Genomic DNA, 19,307 nt, shown 5'->3' with positions numbered 1-19,307 from the left:
AATGGTTGGCCCGCTTGCCTACCATCGGTCACAATCATTATAATGGCAGACACTCACTCTCCACCTGCCTTTTTACATCCTCAGAAAGACTCTCTTAGTGGTTTTTCAACTGAAATGAACACAGGTCATTACAATGATATCAGTAGGAATGGCGCAAGTACAAGCAATGATTTCACATGAAATACTTGATCAAATGAAAAAAACCCACATTTTCTCATTTTTAATGAAGAGTACTACGCTGCCGATCTAACAGTCCAAAGTTCCAGAGCTGAAATTACCAGGCCGCAGACAGCCGTGATCCTTGAACACTATTAGTCTTTTTTCGGAGGAGGGGAGTCGAATATTGGAGAGTCCCAGGGCAAAAACTATGCTCTTGTCACTAATCTGTTTCCTAGGAGTACCCGATGAGTCGGAAAATCTCAATTCACTACTCTGGCGGCGAAAAGCTCCAAGCCAGAGGAGAAACCCCCTCTCACTGACAGTTTTGAATAAAATGAATGTAGAATTTAATAAAAGTGAAGAGGAAGAAGCACTTTCACTTTTCAGGGTTGATTTATTTAGTGAATTGTGGTGCTATAATTTGGAATATGCCTAAATTGTAATTCTGGACCAGGTCATACTACTACCACTACTATACAACTACTACTACTAAGTGAGCCTCTGCCTTAAGAGTGCACACTGCTCATTCAAAACAGCACGTCAGAGTAGGGATCGAATAGCTGGAATACTATGATGAACCAGTGAGTTACGTACCAGCAGTACGGTATCAGAAAATGTATGAACCAGAGGAATGACATGCTAGGCCTAAAGAAGAAAGTTTTCTAACTCCCCAGCTATTTCCTACCAATAATCAGTCAGGCTATTATACTTGGTATGCAGCAGTAATCCCATCTATCGAACTTGTGCGTCAGCATAAGGGACAAAGAACATCACCACAAACAATGGTAAATCTAAAGTTAGTGTTGATCAATGTTATGCGCTTTCAATATTGTAGGCCTTCACATACATTTACTTTTCTTCCGACTCTGAAATACCACTCTTATCATAGCCGGTACGGTAACATTGAATAAAACATAAATGGTCGGAAACTGTATTCTCTATGACTTTTGTTATGTAGTACTTTTCGATAGGACCAATAACATAGGTACTTAAAAATTAAATTTTAGGCGCTTCCCCCTAAACTGCAATTTCATACAGGGCGAACGAAATTGTTTATAACTTAAACTGTAGTTTCTTATTCCCCGACTCTATATACCGACTTTCATTAAATTCTGTTAACCCATTTTCTCGTGGCTCAGCATTGATATGGACTTGGCAACAAAAATACAAATTCATGAATATCTGTGTAATCAAAGCAGGTACGGTAACAATGTATGACATAAATGTCAGTATCCTTCTTGCACACTATCCTGCAGATAACAATCTCCACTACCTTAAACTTTTCCCGTGCTGTAATAACCATAACCCATTCATCCCCAACTATGTAGGTGCATATTCCTGTTTGCCTTACATTGTTGATAAAATGAAAATTTATCACCTTCTCTTTATCATCCTCCTTCCATTCTACCCTTCAGAAGTTCAACAACAGAATCTGTAGGAAAAAAATAATAGATCACAAATGACAGTGGATGATAAGTCGCACCAGAATAATAATAATAATTTTTATGACCACATCACACATATGAGCTCACAGAGATTAACAAAGCGGATTGTTCCTACATTGTAAAAAAGAAAACTAAGGGACCCAGGTTCACTGAAGTTGAAAAAGACTTTCAAAAAATAGGGATCACACATGAAGACATCCAGGAACGTGTTTCTCTCCAGAAGAAAGTTCGAGCATATCACCCGTTACAAGAAAAGCGAAAGTTGGAAACAGGCAAAAGGTGGACTGGTAGAAAAAAGGAGGCTTACAGAAAGCGAATGGGGGAATGTTGGGAAAGAATTAAAGCTCAAGGATTCAAATGGTTGAAATAATGTGGTCTACAACTGGCCGAAACGAAGTAGAAATTTAATAATAATAATAATAATAATCATAATAATAATAATAATAATAATAATAATAATAATAATAATAATAATAATAATAATAATCTATAAATAAAGTTGTAAGGGGTCCGCTGTATGTAATTTCATTTTTTTTGCCAATTTTTCAGATATTTATCTGTTTGAGGCCAACTCAGGACCGCATCAGTGGTTTTTATTATTGTGCCTGTTTGTTCCACCATCACGGTGAAATGGTTGAATAGATCTTGACCAAACTTCATACTTAGGGTCTTGATATGCATATGGTTTTAAAATCTCTTAATTGACGTGGATTTTATAGGAAAACCTTAACAGTTTTCTTCCATTTTTCTCTTGTACTATTGATTTTCTGTAAAATCCATGGACTATATGTGAAACGACCCTCCATTATAAAAAACTTTTGTTATGTTCATAATTTCGCTTACCGGTACTCTTCAAATGACGGAGAAAATGACTTTTTTCTGTGGGGTCTCGTGCTCTGCATTCAGTGACCGACAGACCGACAACAAACCTACAGGTTACCATGGCAACACCTCTGACTGCTTGCCAGCAGGGACATAACCTATTGCCATTTTCCTCATCATTCCCGTAAACTCGTTGTTGTCCTTGGGTAGAAAGCAAGAGAGACGTCAATTGAAAATTTTGCGGGATTTTGGTGAACACCGTTGGAGGTTACAATTGTCCTTGAATAGCACTAAAGTGTGCTATAAATATGTGAACAGTAACGAGGAGAGTCCACTTGTTTCACACCGTAAGGTGTTTTCTGGCATTATCTATAATTTTTATTGTATTTCTATTCTACTTCGTTTTCCGCTTTAATTTCTTGCCTCTGCCTTGCCTCTTTAGGCTAAAGTAATAACACCATAAGTCACCTTCTTGTGTGTTTACCTAAGAATCCCTGAGCCTAAATTTCTCCTCTGTTGCTGCATTCTTATATCCGTAACTCATACCAACACAATTTGAGGGACATTTTATTTTCCAATACATCCATTTGGTATTTACATATTTGTCCTATCCAACTGTCCTCAATTATAATCCTGTTTTCTACTAATTTCAACTTTCTTAACTGTATTACTTTCTTCCTTAATTACTCCGTATGTATGCGAGTGCTAATCCCAAAACCTGGACACACATTTGAGGAAAAATTCCAGAAAAAACCTTTTGGACCCAGAAAATATTAAAATATGGATGAAATTTAATGATGGTGCAGGTCTTAATTTCGAGAAAATTGGTGGCTAAACGGTAAGTCCTGTTCAATTATGAGAGTTCTACATTTGTCGTGTCTCGATTGTTGATCAGTTAGATAGCGCTGCATTTCTCGATTATTATCAAATCTCTCCAACTCCATTATAACTGGCATTAGGAGAAAGGGCCTGTCTTTATAACGAAAACTCTACAGCTCTATTGTGAATGCCAGTTGCCATGTGAACCTCTCGTTATAGTAGAAACTCCCGAACTCGACAATGATTGGCAGTAGGAAATGTGGCCTGCCGTTATTCTCAAAACATCCCCAATGCTTATCTTACATCAGAAATGATGTTTGGCGTCCTGCCTATTTTGTTTCTCAGATAGTGCTACAACAGATGCATTTTAATATAATCTTAATATCTGTCTTTACAGTAATTTATGAAAAATCCGTATACAATGTAGAATACCGTTACGGAGCAGGGTACAATTGCTAGTAACAACAACAATAATATAGGTTCGGTACTTTCTTTATAATTTGTCACAGATAAATATAGTTGTAAATAATTGAAGTCAAATCCATTTACCTGCAAATTTTAATAGCGCAGCTTTCCAACATGCAAAAACTGCATTCGTCTTTTGATGAAATTAAACTTCGTCTTAGCCATAACGACAGACCTCTCAAGAGTACGAACTTCTTTATCCAGTTTATGAATACCCTTCTCCAGTAACTTCACAGTGGTGACCATATCAGTAACTGGACAGAAATTAATACAAAACAGCTTATTTTAATGTAATTATAGGATGAAACACTCCAATAAGGAGGGTATGATTATTTTAATTGACCTAACACTAAAGTTATCAGCCAAGACCAACACAAATATTTGACATTCATACTTAAATGTTTTGTGCTCATTTAATCCATCATGGGTCTGTACATCTAATACCGCACATAAGTTCTGCAAGATTGGTCATTTCAGCTCTTTCCTTGTTTGACTCATTCCGTAAACTAAAATTTATAACATATAACCATGTGAGGCCAGAGAGAGCCATGAATTTACTGAGGGAAGATATTTAATTGGATTGTGACTGTGGCCTAAGTCGTTTGAGATACGCTGGGCGGGTGAAACTATTGATTATTTGAGAGAGATACTTGTCTCCCCGCTGAGTGAAAGGAGGCCCACTGGAGGCTGTAGAATGAGTAGCTCCTTGAGTGAGGAATGCAGTCAGCTGATGTCCCACTAGCTCAGTGATGGTGAAAGTGTTTGGTCCGCTGAAGACCTTCCCCAAGCAGCAGACGAAGCCTAGAGTATCGATCCGTTTTGTTGTTTACATTTGACAACAAGCACCTGGCGTTTAAGAGGACGGTTATGTGCCTTGTGACACAATCACATGGAGTTGTGTGAATACGGGATTGTTACCTGATGCCTACATTATTTTGATATGTTATATACTTGTTTTATTTTCAGGATTGCGTTATTGCTGTGTGTTGTGATATGTATGTCTTGTTGTTTAATACGGGATACAGTTCGTAAGCTGTTTGATTGTTGGTTCCCAGCTTTTGACTGGTCTTTTGATGTGGGCTGCGTGTCACAATTAGAGTCTGTGGTTTTGAATAGTGATTAACCCTGTGCCAATGTGTGTTATATTGTTGTACCCGTGTATAACGCATATAAGTATAGGATAGTCAGTGTATCACTAGTATAATAAAATAGAATAGAATACTCCCATCTCCCAGTTCCGGATCACCTGAAACTGGGGAGAGAGCATTCCATTGTTGCAATTCACTAAATTTGATACAAGACTTACATTTCTCTCTCACAATTACTTTTTTTTAATTTTTTTTGCTACGGGCTTTACGTCGCGCCGACACAGATAGGTCTTATGGCGACGATGGGATAGGAAAGGCCTAGGAGTTGGAAGGAAGCGGCCGTGGCCTTAATTAAGGTACAGCCCCAGCATTTGCCTGGTGTGAAAATGGGAAACCACGGAAAACCATGTTCAGGGCTGCCGATAGTGGGATTCGAACCTACTATCTCCCGGATGCAAGCTCACAGCCGCACGCCTCTACGGGCACGGCCAACTCGCCCGGTTCACAATTATTTGACTATTATACTAAATGGGTATAATTTATTTTGTCCTAGACGTTAACAATATTATATAGTCTAGGACAACATGTATCTTCCCCTCCCTTACCTTATTTAATACAACAATTTCTATATTACTACATTAAATATTAATTAAACCTACTAGTGGTGCTAATCACTTTTTGTCTCCTTCTGCCACACACTTCTTAAAATACAGAAAAACTTTGCTATTCATCCTGGAGTGATCCGTTCTTTATTTAACAATTTAGTTATTGCATAAAATTCCTTTCCTCTTTCTACTTTTAATTTATATTCATCACCAAAATATTTAGTTCTCAGTACATCGGTCCCCTACATACTCTCAGTAGATGAGCCTCTTTCATTATTTCTCCACAGAGTAAACAATGATTTTCATTATGTTTCTCTCTCAGGACCTTATTTTTATATAGTCCCATTAGCCACCACACCACGCCTAGTAGTTCTCTATTTGGGAGTCTTTCTTTCCTTATTGCCATATTTTGAATAATTCCACAAAATTCTAACAGTGTTCTTTTGGTTTCACATTCTGCCCTAATCATCTGTTTCTCCATGTCCCTCACTCTATTCGTTACAATTTTTATGAATCTCTTCTTTTTACTGTTCATCTTTTCATCCCAGTATTCTCCTCTTTCTCTTCTGTCTAGCATACTTTTCACTTTTGACACCCAATAATCATCATCTAAGTGTTTCATCTGGTGTCGGTATGCTAGGTATAATATTTCCCTCCCATCTCCCCTTCTTAGCTTTAACCAATATTCCTGCGTATATCTGCTCAGATGCTAATATTTTCACATAGTCTTCTAGCTCCACTATTTGCTGCACATTCTGGAAGACCCATTACTATTTTACAGAATTTATTACTTATTACATCTAATTCTTTATTGTCTACTTCGATACCCCATATTTCTGCCCGTAGAGTGTTCTTGATACCACAAGAGCATTTAGAATATTTTTGTGCAGCTTTTATTCCATATTTGGCATCTTCCTCTCTAGACACCTTATACTTGATAGGGCGGCCACAATCCTTTCAATTTGGCACGTTTTATTTGTTCCTTCCATATCCCATTCGATGATATTATGATTCCTATATATTCTAATTTATTTACAACTTCTAGTTCTACACGTTCTAACTATTAGCGCCTTTCATTTGTCTTTAATTTATTTCCTCTTTTACAAACAATTACTTTTGTTTTCTTAATATTTATTTTCAAATTCCATGTACTGCAGTATTCAGCCGTTTTCTTAAGATTATTTTGCATATCGACTGTTGTTATTGAGAGCAGAAGGTCGTCTGCGAACACTAGGCCAGGAATTTCTTTGTTAATTAAGCAGGGACCTGTCCTATCATCCTTCCCCTACCAGTCCATTACATCATTAATAAAGAGTACAAACAATATTGGTGATAATTTACAACCCTGCTTAAGTACGATATTCGAGTATATCCTGCCTAATATTAGATCTTCCTTAACTTTAATTGAGCATATCACATCTGCATATAATTCTTCTATAGCTTTAATCATATTATTTGACAACCCTATTCCAGCCAGCTTCGCAACGACAGCCCATCTGCTAACCGAATCAAAAGCTTTTTGCAGATCTATCACTGCAATATATAATCTACCTCCTTTCTTCCTCATATATTTATCTATTATTGTTTTAACTATAAATATATTATGTGTAGTTCTCATTCCTTTCCTAAATTCTGACTGGTACACTGAGAGTATAGAGTAATCTTCTGCCCATTTCATAATTATTTTTGCTAAAATACTGGTGTAAATATTACTGACTGTATCCAACAAGATGATACCCCTATAGTTATTCATGTTCAATCTTTCTGCCTTTCTTTTATAGATGGGGCAAATTACTCCTTCTTGCCAACAGTAGTATAAGTCACGGGTTCGGCGGCCGCCGCCAACACATGCTCTCGGGAGGCCTCCGCCACATCAACTGCGGTACGGCTGCCACCACCACCACACGCTCTCGGGAGATGCCTCCACCGCATTGACTGTGCTGGCTAAGACTGCATGCTTAACCTCACATCCGCCACCTTGGAGAGGCTTAACCTAACTTTTGACGTGTAAGACAGCAAGCCTAGCCTTGCTATATATAGGCTCTTAAGAGATGCCCTAGGGATGCATGCGCAAGATGGTGGCTATCTAATTCTACTACATGGCGACTATACATAGCTTCTTATGAGACGGCCTAGGGGTGCTTGCGCAAGATGGCTGCTATATATAGGCTCTTATGAGACACCCTAAGGACGCTTGCGCTAGATGGCTGCTACTCTTATGAGACGGCTTAAAGGCGCTTGCGCAAGATGGCTGCCATACATAGCCTCTTATGAGACACCCTTGGGACGCTTGCGCAAGATGGCGGGTATACACAAGCTTATATGGATAAAGCTAGCTTAGAGGCTACTGCACAAGATTCCATGTGCTCTTCAAAGCCACGTGCTTTTTTGACAGCGGCCATCTTTTATCAATGAAGCATCGTGCTGCCATCTTTAACTACTACCCTTGAAATGTGGTGGCGGACTCGTGCTCTTGTTTGTATACAAAGCCACGTACAATTTGAAAAATTCCACGTGCTCTTCTGACAGCTCCCATCTTTAATCCACAGAGCATCGTGCTGCTATCTTTACGGTACTAAACCTCATACCTTTGAAATGTGGTGGCGGGCAATTTGAAGAATTGTAAATGCTATTTTGACAGCTGTCAGCGGCCATCTATTAACAAGACAGCATCGTGTTGCTCTTTTGGCACTAAACCTTATATCCACTTAGTAGCGGGCAATTTGAAAAAAAATCATGTGCTTTTTTGACAGTTGTCAGGCTGACAGCTGCCATCTTCAAACAACAGACGATCGCAAACTTCAGTGCTGGCATCTTGACGGGACTAAATCCACATGCCTGCAACCTTATGCATGTAGTGGCGGGCAATTTGAAAAATCCACGTGCTTTTTGACAGCTGTCAGCCGCTATCTTTAACTACATGCATATGGTTTACTGCCATATTGACAGAAGTAAACTTTATAGCGCGGGACTTAGCCACGCCGCAAGCAAGTAAGCTGCCCTTCCTACCATTTCTTAGTTATAAAGCAAGCCGCCCTTCTCAACATACTTACCGAGCTGCCCTTCTCAAAATGCTATTATCTTAGTTTTTAAACCAAGATACTGTTGGAGATGCCGGCTATGGGCGATTGCACAAGATGGCATCTATGCATGAGCTCTTATGAGACGACATAGGGGCGACTGCGCAAGATGGCTACTATACATAAGCTCAAGACCAACTACAATATCTCAGACCTTAACCGACCTATCGAAACTGTCCATAATGGCGGCAGCTGGAGTGCTAGCAAATATTGTTGTTGTTGTTGTTGTCAGAGAGGTTATGGGCTCTATTATTTCACCCAGCCACTACACTTATTATCGTGATATTACACTTATAATGTGAAATCACACGCAATTAGTCCACAACGAAGGTCACACGCAATGAATTTCACTACGAAGGTCTCAAGAACAGTTGAGCATCAGGTCTATGTGCACATCTTACGTAACGCGAAACAGAACAAAGGAAGTGCGTAGAAGCAAAAAAAAAAAAAAAAAAAAAACAGTGGAAGCAGGAGTATGTAACGGTGCAAACAAGAAACAGACAGTAATTTACAAATGAATATGAGAGTCATCCAAATATTGATTGATAGCATGTATTAGAGCAGGAGACATATCGGTAAGCAAGCAGGAGACATTGGTGGGGAGAGCTTTCTGAAGACTGAGAAGACGAGAAATAAAAGCCGGACGAAAAGAATCATACACAGGGCATTGGAATAATAAATGATTTACATCAGCACTCAGAGTACCACATAAACAGGAAGAGTGGGGGGAGAGGTTAAAACGATGTTTATACAGAGGAGTAAGAGCATGGTTAAAGCGAAGACGAATAATGTTGGTAATGTGACGGCGAGAATAGTTACCCTTCAAATACCAAGGATAGGGAGGAATACAAGGCTGAATATTGTAATAATAGCGACCTTTATAAGAAGCTGATCTAGTCCAATCTTCTTGCCACTGACCATAAGCATAATGTTTAAGAATTGGATAAAAATCGGGTAGAGGAACTGCAAGTTTAAGTAGGGATTTGCCATCACGAACAGCTCGCTTAGCGAATAAATCTGCCTGTTCATTCCCATAGATACCTATATGACTAGGGACCCAGACAAAAGTGAGAACCACCCCAGATTGATGCAAAGTATAAATGAGACTTTTAACATGATACAAATACCAGTTAAAAGAAAGATGAGATGACTTGAGCGACTGAACCGCACTGAGGGAATCCGTATAAATAGCTGCGTGAGGTATAGAATGATGCTTAATGTACATGAGAGCTTGACGAATAGCAAAAATTTCCGCAGTGTAGATAGAAAAGTCACTGGGTAAACGATAGAGTTCAGCAACATTGGTATTGACAATATAGAACGCTGCTCCAACGCCAGAAGAGTTTTTTGAGCCGTCTGTATATATGTGGACGCCAGAATCACTTGGAGCAAAACGTAGCTTCTTAAAAGGAGGGCCAGTCAACGAAGAACCAGGAAGAGAAGAGGAAAAAGAAGATGTAGGGGAGATAATGATAGAAGGAACAAAAAATAAACAATCAAAATTTACTGAATAAACGGGGGAAGAAGCAGTGCGTAAGATAGTGTTTTTATAGGAAAGAAGAAATTGATATGCATATAACAAAGCAGGCATCTTACGACGGCGGGCCTGTGAAAGAAGAGAATATTCATCTAATAACTGCAATTTAGGAAGCAATGGGTGTTGAGCCAGAGCAAATCTTTTAAGTAAATATTTAGATGTGATCATTTTACGGCGAATGGGAAGAGGGAGTTCACCGGTCTCGACAAGGAGAGCATTAGTAGGGGTAGACAACAATGCTCCAACACAAGTTCTCAGGGCTTTAAATTGTAAAGTATTTAAGTGGTTAAGAACAGAATCCGACGCAGTATCTATAACATGCGCACAGTAGTCGAGTCTAGAGCGAATAGTAGCGGAATATAACAACTGAGCTGTGCCAGGGTCAGCACCCCATGATCGTCTAGTAACCACTTGGAGAATTTTAATATACATATCAGAAGAATGACGTAACTGAGTAATATGATGTTTCCAAGATAATGAGCGGTCTAGCATAACACCAAGGTATTTATGGGAGGAACAAAAAGGAATGACATGTGAATCGAAAACAAGTGGCTCAGAGTTAAACCTACGCTTAGAGGTAAAAAACATTGCACAGCATTTGGAGGTAGAAAGTTGAAGACCATGGAAAGTAAGCCATGTAATGACTTGCTCCATTAGCTGATATATATGGTGACGACACACATCGACATTACTATGAGAGTAATAAAGAACTATATCATCAGCATAAAAGAGAATGCGAGCTTTTTGGGTAACCAATTGTTCAAGATTACTCATATACAGGGCAAAAAGCAGACCACTTAAAATGTCTCCCTGAGGAACACCGACAGATGACAGACGACAAGGAAGAGAAGAATAAGCAGATTTAAGTGAAAGTTTCCGATACGTAAACAAATTACTCAAGATGTGGAGAAAATGAGCAGGAAAACCTTTCTGTGCAAGATTAGTCCAGAGAAGATGAAGTGGTATGGAGTCAAAAGCTCCTCGTATGTCCAAAAAAATAGCAATAAGACAATCCTTACGAATTTGCGCTAATAAAATATCGATAAGTAAAATGTTAATAGCATCTTGAGCACAACGACCTTTAAAGTAGGCAAATTGATATTTGGGAACCAAATTATAATATTCAAGAGACCACAGGATTCGTTGAAGGAGAATTTTTAAAAACGTCTTGCGGATACACGAACCAAGGACAATCCCTCGAAAGCCGTTAGCGTCAGTTTGAAGGTGACCAGGTTTGGGGATAGGCACTAAAAAAAAATCATTCCAAGAAGTAGGGACAGAAGTAGTGAGAAGTATATTATTATAGAGAGCTAATAAAGCTTGTTTAGCACGTAGAGGGAGAATCCGAAGCATATCATATGATATATAATCAGGGCCCGGAGACGAACTCTTTGCATTACACAAGGTGGCCTCAAGTTCAGAAAGGTGTATAGGTTGGAGTAATACAGAAAAGCGGGAAGAGCATGGAGACAGGGGGATAGTAAAGTCAGGCACGACATAATCAGGAGTGAGGGAGTTGAGAAAAATAGATAGAATCTGAGGAGGGGTGACAGAGGGTGGAATGTATTGAGAAGCTCGGGTAAGGGAACGAATTGCACTCCATAAGTGAGAAGACGAAGTATGAGCGTTTAGGGAGGAAATAAAAGATCGCCATGCAGCACGGCGTTTAGAAAGAAAAACTCGTCTAGTATGAGCAATATGTTGTTTAAGACGGAAATAATGGTGGGGGGCTAATGTTTTCCTATATATCCGGAATAAACGGCGTCGTTTAAGAACCAGATTATGGCACTCCGAGTCCCACCATCGTAAAAAGGAAGAGGGGCGAGCAGAGTGGGAAGAAATAGGTTGATAGGGATGATAAAGATCGAGATAATCTTGTATAAATTGAAAGAGAGTAGAAAAGGACAAAATATTATCCGAAATAAGCTCAATACGATGGGTAACATAAGAAATAAAAGATACTCTATCAAAGTGACGGAAGGAGCGAACATTACTGAGACATGTAGGAGCAGAAGAAGAACTAGGAAACCTACCAAGACCATACGTAAGAATAATAGGGAAATGGTCGCTAGAATGTGTATCAGTAAGACGGTGCCAAGTTACAATCGAAGCCATTGCAGGACGACATAATGATAAATCCACAGCGCTGGGAGGAGAGCCAGGGGGAGTGAGGCGCGTGGGAGAACCATCGTTTAAAATGACAAAGTCATGCAATTGGGAGGCGGTGAGGAAATAAGAACCCAGAGAAGTATCACTACTGCTTCCCCACATAGAATGATGATGATTGAAGTCCCCTAAGAGGAGAAGCTCGTTATGAGAAGAAAATTGCTGCAAGAAGCGACACCATTGAATGTGAGAAATAGAAAGATCTGGAGGGCAATAAAGGTTAATAATGGAACAGCGATTATATGAGATACCAATAACAAATGTATGGGGTAGACAATACGAGATATGAAGACGTTGATAGGATAAACTATGGTGAATAAATAAAGCAACACCACCGTAACCAACACCATCACAGCGTTCAACATTAAAGCCATTTAAATAAAACTCAGAGGAGGGGGAAAACCAAGTCTCCTGTAATGCTATAATGAATGGGGAAATTTCATTTATCAAAAATTGTAACTCATACCGTTTAGAAGAAATACTCCTAGCATTCCACTGCAGGATACGTAGCATCTAAAGAGAACATAGTGTGCACACAGTCACGAAGCTTATAAAGTGTATGTGCGACATGCGGCTGGTCCCCTAATAATTGAATAAGTTGTAGAAATAGTTGATGAATACCACTTTGGAGATACGCCTTTTGGCGTAGTACAGGGGAACTAGATGATTGAGAAGGAGCTGAAGGTAAACACTGAGAATTACGGGACGTAGACGGAATCGGGGACGGGGAGGATGAAGATGAAGTGGATGGAAGGACCGAGGTATGTGAAGACTCTGGAGGGGGTCGGATGAGATTAAGATACCCAGACTTATCGAAACCAGGTGTTGGAATGGGACGGGGCTCTGTCATAACCACCTGAGTAAATTTACGTTTCCTCGGGGTTTCCACAGGTGAAGTGGAACTAGTAGAAGGAAGAGGTGGAAAAAGATGGGTATTATTAGACATGTCAAATTGGGTCGAGGGTATTCTAGCAGACGCCTCGGAAAAGGATAGATTTTCGGTACACATAAGCTTTTTAAGGGCAGTTTGCTGTTGATGAGTAGGGCAGTTTGATGAGCCAGTATAATGTTCCTGATGACAGTGAACACAGCGGCGAATATTTTCCTGACACTCTGATGTAAGATGATGTAACGCGCAATGTCCACATCGGGGTGACTTAGCCTGGCAATTTTTAATCGTGTGTCCATATCGCTGACATTTTGAACAGATAATCGGGGAAAATATGAAAGGGGAAACCTCTAAATGCACTTGAAACAAAGAGACATATTGAGGAAGAGTCTGAGAACGAAAAACAATCTTAACTGTGCCAGTAGGAACATAGTTCACTCCACTGGGCTCCACAACCTTGCGGTTAAGCCGCTTGACCGATTTGACCCGAACATCAGATTTGAGGTATTTAAGAATGTCAGCATCGGAAACATCCTTTTCCACACCGCGTATAAGTCCAACACGAAAGATATTAGAACTGGGAATATATGCTTTCAAGGAGTGAGTTGCAAGTATTGAATGACGTAGAAAGGAATTAGCTTGGATCGCGGAACTAAATTCCACCAATAATCTATTGCGTCCTTTGGGCGTTAGGTATACCTTTCACAAAAATATCATGATCGTAAAACAAGCGCCCAAGCGCCATGGGATGTAGCCCACCAATATTTTTCGACTTAGTTGATTCAACAAATACAATAAATGGGCCAAAATGAGCCTGTTGATAAACCTCCAACTCTTCAGGAGGTGGGGGAGGTGGAGGAGGCGGCTGAGCGGCATTAGACTGTTGAGGTTGTAAAGGCTGCTGTAATGAAGTCGTATTTGAAGTGAGATTAATCAAATCGGTTTGCATCGGCACAGTTTCTTCACGACCAACATTGGCATTAGATGAGGGATCCGGTGCCTCATCTCCTCCACTATCAGTATCCATCACCAAAGCGTACACAGACACACACTCGCCAAACGGTCACACACTACTTGTCACCGCAGGCAAACACCAGACTGCGTGCTAGCAAATACAGTAGAGACAATACTTACTTGCTTACTGATGCTTATTGGGCTGTGTCTACGACATTTCACCCAGTCAATACTCGCTTACACATGTAAACACACTAGTATAAATGAAAACACTTCAATTCAATAACTGATGCCTGAACTTGCAAGTAGAAAACACAAAACACGAAACTTCACTATATCACATAACTACCCCATTTTGCTAGTATAGACTGTTGTCATACAGGAAACTTCCAATCTTGCAATCACACTGCGTTTAAAGCGTCACCCACACGAAGAATCCAAAATAGCACTCACAAGTAATACACTAATGATATGAAGAATCACTCAAATGGAACCTGAGAAAGCATGAGTAATTCTCACTGGATATTATAGACAAAATTATAACACGATCTTGGCTTCATCTAGAAACAAATTTAGCACTCTAATAATCTCTTCTGTAGGATTACAGAGCAAACAAGAAACACTGGTAGGAAAAACCTGCTTAAGTCGCTGGAGGTTAGCCATAAGTTTTTTACGTTGGTTAGCATACAAAGAACATTCAAAGAGGATGTGATTAGAATCGCCATTACGGATATCTGTACCACACAAACAGTTGGTATCTTGCGTTAAATGGAACCGTGATCGATATTGTGGTGTGAGGGCATGATTAAACCGTAACCGAATGCTGTTAATAATATGTCGTCTAGTATAAGATCCTCGTATAAACCAAGGTTTAACTAAAAGGCTTGGTTGTAAATGATAATAAAATTTACCTTTGACTTGTGCAGTTTGTCGGAAGAAATTCTGCCAGTCTGAACGTCCCTCCTGTCGAAAAATAACTACATAATCAGAAGCTGGAACCATATTGTTAGTATTCGGAACAGGAAGACGAGAAGCTTGTTTTGCAAAACAGTCTGCTTTTTCATTACCGGCGATACCCACGTGACCTGGTACCCATACTAAAGTTATGGAAATACCGACATTGTCAAGCATATAAAGGATACTCTTGACATTGTAAATATACCAATTATAGGATAACTCATCAGAAACCAAAGATTGTAATGCACTCAGCGAATCCGTATAGATTGTAGCTCGCGTATATCCCTTTCGCTGAACAAAAAGTAAGGCTTGCTGTATGGCAAATAGCTCCGCCGTAAAAATCGAAACGTCACTAGGCAAACCATATTGTTCACTAAAATTTAGAGAAGGTATATAATAAGCGGAACCGACTCCATTAATGTTCTTTGCCCCATCTGTAAAAATGTTTATGCTTCGTGGAATATGAGAAAATTTCACTCGTTTAACTGGACATATCTCGATCCCCTGCAGACAAGGAAATGTAGTAGAGCCATTACGCATAGGCCAAATGATTTGAGGCTTAAAATAAGAAACCGGATAGGGTAAAGTATAGGGTAGTAAAGTAGCACTGTGTATTAAGGTACACTGCTTCGACTTTAATGTATTAAATGCATGAAACAATGCAGGCAATCTGCTTAAACCCTGGCGCCTAACTGAATAATACTCCGAGAGTAACTGTAACTTCGGAATTAGAGGATGACTTGTGAATGAAAACTTTTTAAGTAAATATTTCGTTGCAAGTATTTTTCTACGTACTTGTAAGGGAGCTTCGCAGGCTTCAACGAGGAGGGCATTGGTAGGTGTGGATTTTAAAGCTCCAATACAGGATCGTATTGCTTGATATTGACAAGTGTTAAGAATATGTAAGTTAGTAGAAGATGCTACGTCGAAAATATGTGATCCGTAATCCAATATCGTCCGAATAGTGGTTTTGTACAGAGATAGCACCACAACGGGATCTGCCCCCCATTGCCTACGGGTTACGGCCTGTATAACCTGAATATACCTTTCACTCTTCGAACGCAAATATAAAAAATGATGTTTCCATGTAAGTTTTTGATCGATAAATAACCCAAGATATTTATGGTGGCTAACCACTGGTATTTCATACTGATCAAAGGCAAGTGGCGATCGGTCATAGGTTCTGCGATGTGTAAATATCATTGCTCGACATTTCGCTATGGAAAGATTTAACCCATGGGCCTCTAACCATGTTCTAGCTTCATAAAGCGCGAGACTAATATGTTGTCTACAGAGCTGTAAATCTTCGTGTGTACAATAAATCAAAAAATCATCAGCATACGCCTGTATGCGAGCATGACGTAAAATGACCGTTTCAAAATCTTTCATAAAAAGAGCGAAAAGAATACCACTCAGAATATCGCCCTGAGGCAACCCATTACTTACCTGCCGGGGCTGGAGTGTACAAGGCGTCGATTTAAATCGTAGTGTTCGATAAGTCAGAAGTTGTCGGAGAATGCTAATAAATCCCTCAGGAATCTTAAGAGTTGCAAGTTTTTCCCATAAGATGTGCAAAGGTACGGAATCATAAGCCCGTTGAATATCAAGAAAAACCGCTATGGTACTATGTTTTCTATGACGAGCTAAAAGTAAATCGATAACAAAACTATTAAATGCATCAGATGTACTGCGTCCCTTAAAAAAGGCATATTGATATCGAGGCGTCAAGTTATAGTATTCTAATACCCATAGGATTCTTCGAAGTAAGATCTTTAGAAACACTTTACGGATGCACGAACCGAGGACTATACCGCGATAATTACTTACCTCTGTGGGTAACTGCTTGTTTTTAAGAATGGGGATTAGGAAAAATTCATTCCAACTAACAGGTGTACTGTGATTGCGAAAAATATCATTATACCTATTTAGTAATACCTTCTTTGCGCGAATAGGTAGTAATTGGAGCATTTGATAGGAAACATTATCTGGACCTGGGGAAGAATTTGAGCATGAGCGGAGTACTGCTTCTAATTCCTGATAGTCGCAGGGTTGTAGCAATACGGAAAAACGTGTGTCTAGTGGGTCTTGGTAAGGAACATACTGTGGCACTACAAAATCTGGCGTTTCTCTAACAAGAAAATCTGATAATACTTGACCTGGGATGGTCTTGGCAGGGGAGTGCTGCGTCACTCTTGTGATTGCCCTGATGGCATTCCACAAGTCTGCAATCGGAACCTGGCGCGTGAAGGACGATATAAACTCCCTCCAAGCGTCACGCCGTTTTTGATGGAAAAGTCGGCGGGTTTGTGCCATGTGTCGTTTGAGCCGGAAGTAATGCTCAGGTGTTGCGTGCTGCCTATATTGTCGAAACAGTACTTTACGAGTTTGAATCATCAAATGGCATTCTTCATCCCACCACTGAACATGCACAGGTTTTCTAGAAGATAAAGGAGGTGAAGCGCTGATGGGGTGATGAAGGTTAATATAAGCTGTTAAAATCTGCATTAGAGTTTGATATGAAAAAGTATTTACCGGTATTTTTTGTAACGCGTCCTCAATGTAGGCGGTATATATTTGTGGTTTAAAACTCCTTAAAGATCGAATCATGTTATGTGAAACAGTGTGTGGGGGTGGAGAAAAAGGTCTGCCTACTCCATAAGTAATAACAATAGGGAAATGATCACTGGAATAAGTATCACTCAAAGTATGCCATGTAGCGATAGACACCATATTTCGCTTACACAATGTTAAATCTACTGCGCTAGGAGGGGCAGAAGGCGCAGTCAAACGCGTAGGAGAGCCATCATTCAAAATAGCGAAAGCATGGTTATTTACTTCATTAAGGAACTGTGTACCTTGAAGGGTATCCAAATGTCCTCCCCACAGGGTGTGATGAAGATTAAAGTCCCCAAAGATAAAAACATATGGTTCGGTAGTAAATTGTTGAAAGAATTGGTTCCATTGTCTCTCAGTAATGGAAAATTCAGGAGGACAGTAGATATTCACAAGTAAAAAATGCATATAATATAATCCTATAACATATGTATGGGGTATGGCCTGAATGTTCAAATGGATGCTATATGTCACGGATGAGTGGACCAAAAAGGCAACCCCCCCGTAACCGGGTCCATCATTACGTAAAACTGTGTAATTTGGATACTTGATGCGAGTCTCTAGATGAAACCAAGTTTCTTGTATAGCTACGAAGTGAGGTACTGTTTCCTGTATTAATTTATATAGCTCATGACGCTTGTTCACGAGACTTCTAGCATTCCATTGAGTGATTCTGATCATAGAATTGTATAAAATTACAAATCCTGTCCCTTAACTGGAATACATTATGCGCTAACGCGGGGTGATCACCCAATAGTTGTACTAATTGCTGAATAGATTGATAAAGACCACTTTGAAGATGTTCTCTTTGCCTATGAAATGACGAAAGTGGCTGCGCCATGGATGCGCTACTCGTGGCAACAGGTTCGTCAAAAGGTGCCTCCATCCGACGGTTTGCGCCGCCGTAAACAGGTGTAAGTCTTGAAGCCGCCATCTCCATGCGGGGAAGCTCGCGAACCAAATTTTGGTAACCTTCCTTATCATATCCTGGGGCTGGTGCTGGTCTCGGGGATTTTAAAATTACTTGAGTGAATTTCCTCTTACGGGGATTCGACTGTGTAGGAGTCTGCCCCTCCCCATTTAAAGGGGGAAAATTTTGAGAAGTGTCCACTAGATTATATTCCCTAGGTTGGACTTTTTGAACAGCGTCCTTGAAAGATAAATTCTGGTGGCTCATTATCTTTTTAATGTGGACCTGCTGTTGGTGCGTTGGACAATCCACATTGCCAGTTGAATGGGAACCGCGACAATGCACACATTGAAAGAAAGTTTCAGTACAGTTCGCCGTAGTATGGTGCAATGCACATTTCCCACACCTGGGACTTGTTGCTCTGCAATGCTTATCAACGTGCCCGTACCGCTGGCATTTTTTGCAGATGATGGGAGCAAAAACATATGGCTCCACCTCTAAATGCACTTGATATAAAGACACGTACTGTGGAAGTTTCTGTGCACGAAAAACCACTTTGATAGATCCAGTAGGTACATACTGTGTGCCTTCTTCGTTAACAACTCGACGGTTCAAACGTTTTACAGATTTTATTGTAGCAGGAGACTTCAAGTGCTTTAATATGGCATCCTCAGTCAAGGTCTTCTCTACTCCCCTGATGACTCCTACCCGCAATACATTAGAGCTAGGTATGTATGCCCGTAACTGCAGCTCGACTAATATAGGGTGTTTCAAAAATGAATTTGCCTGTACAGCATA

The 19,307-nt window shown here is 39.9% G+C and overlaps 1 long non-coding RNA gene across 3 annotated transcripts in view; it reads right to left on the bottom strand.

Moving 5' to 3' along the window:
• The window catches only part of LOC136879122 (uncharacterized), a 106,575-nt gene that overhangs the window by 61,436 nt on the left and 25,832 nt on the right, over nt 1-19,307 (bottom strand). The window contains exons 1-2 of one of the 3 annotated variants that reach the window (XR_010860898.2): nt 8,457-8,582; nt 3,795-3,964 (exon numbers count right to left, since the gene is read on the bottom strand). The exons of 1 other annotated variant lie outside the window; for it this stretch is intronic. This is a non-coding gene — a long non-coding RNA (uncharacterized lncRNA). Of the gene's footprint in view, nt 1-3,794; nt 3,965-8,456; nt 8,583-19,307 lie in introns of those variants that run through there. One more of the 3 variants, XR_010860896.2, reaches the window with a different exon arrangement.

Source organism: Anabrus simplex, chromosome 8 (assembly GCF_040414725.1).
Source record: "Anabrus simplex isolate iqAnaSimp1 chromosome 8, ASM4041472v1, whole genome shotgun sequence".
NCBI lineage: Eukaryota > Metazoa > Arthropoda > Insecta > Orthoptera > Tettigoniidae > Anabrus > Anabrus simplex.
The sequence above is the reverse complement of the archived record's forward strand: the minus strand, read 5'-3'. Positions and strand labels throughout refer to the sequence as shown.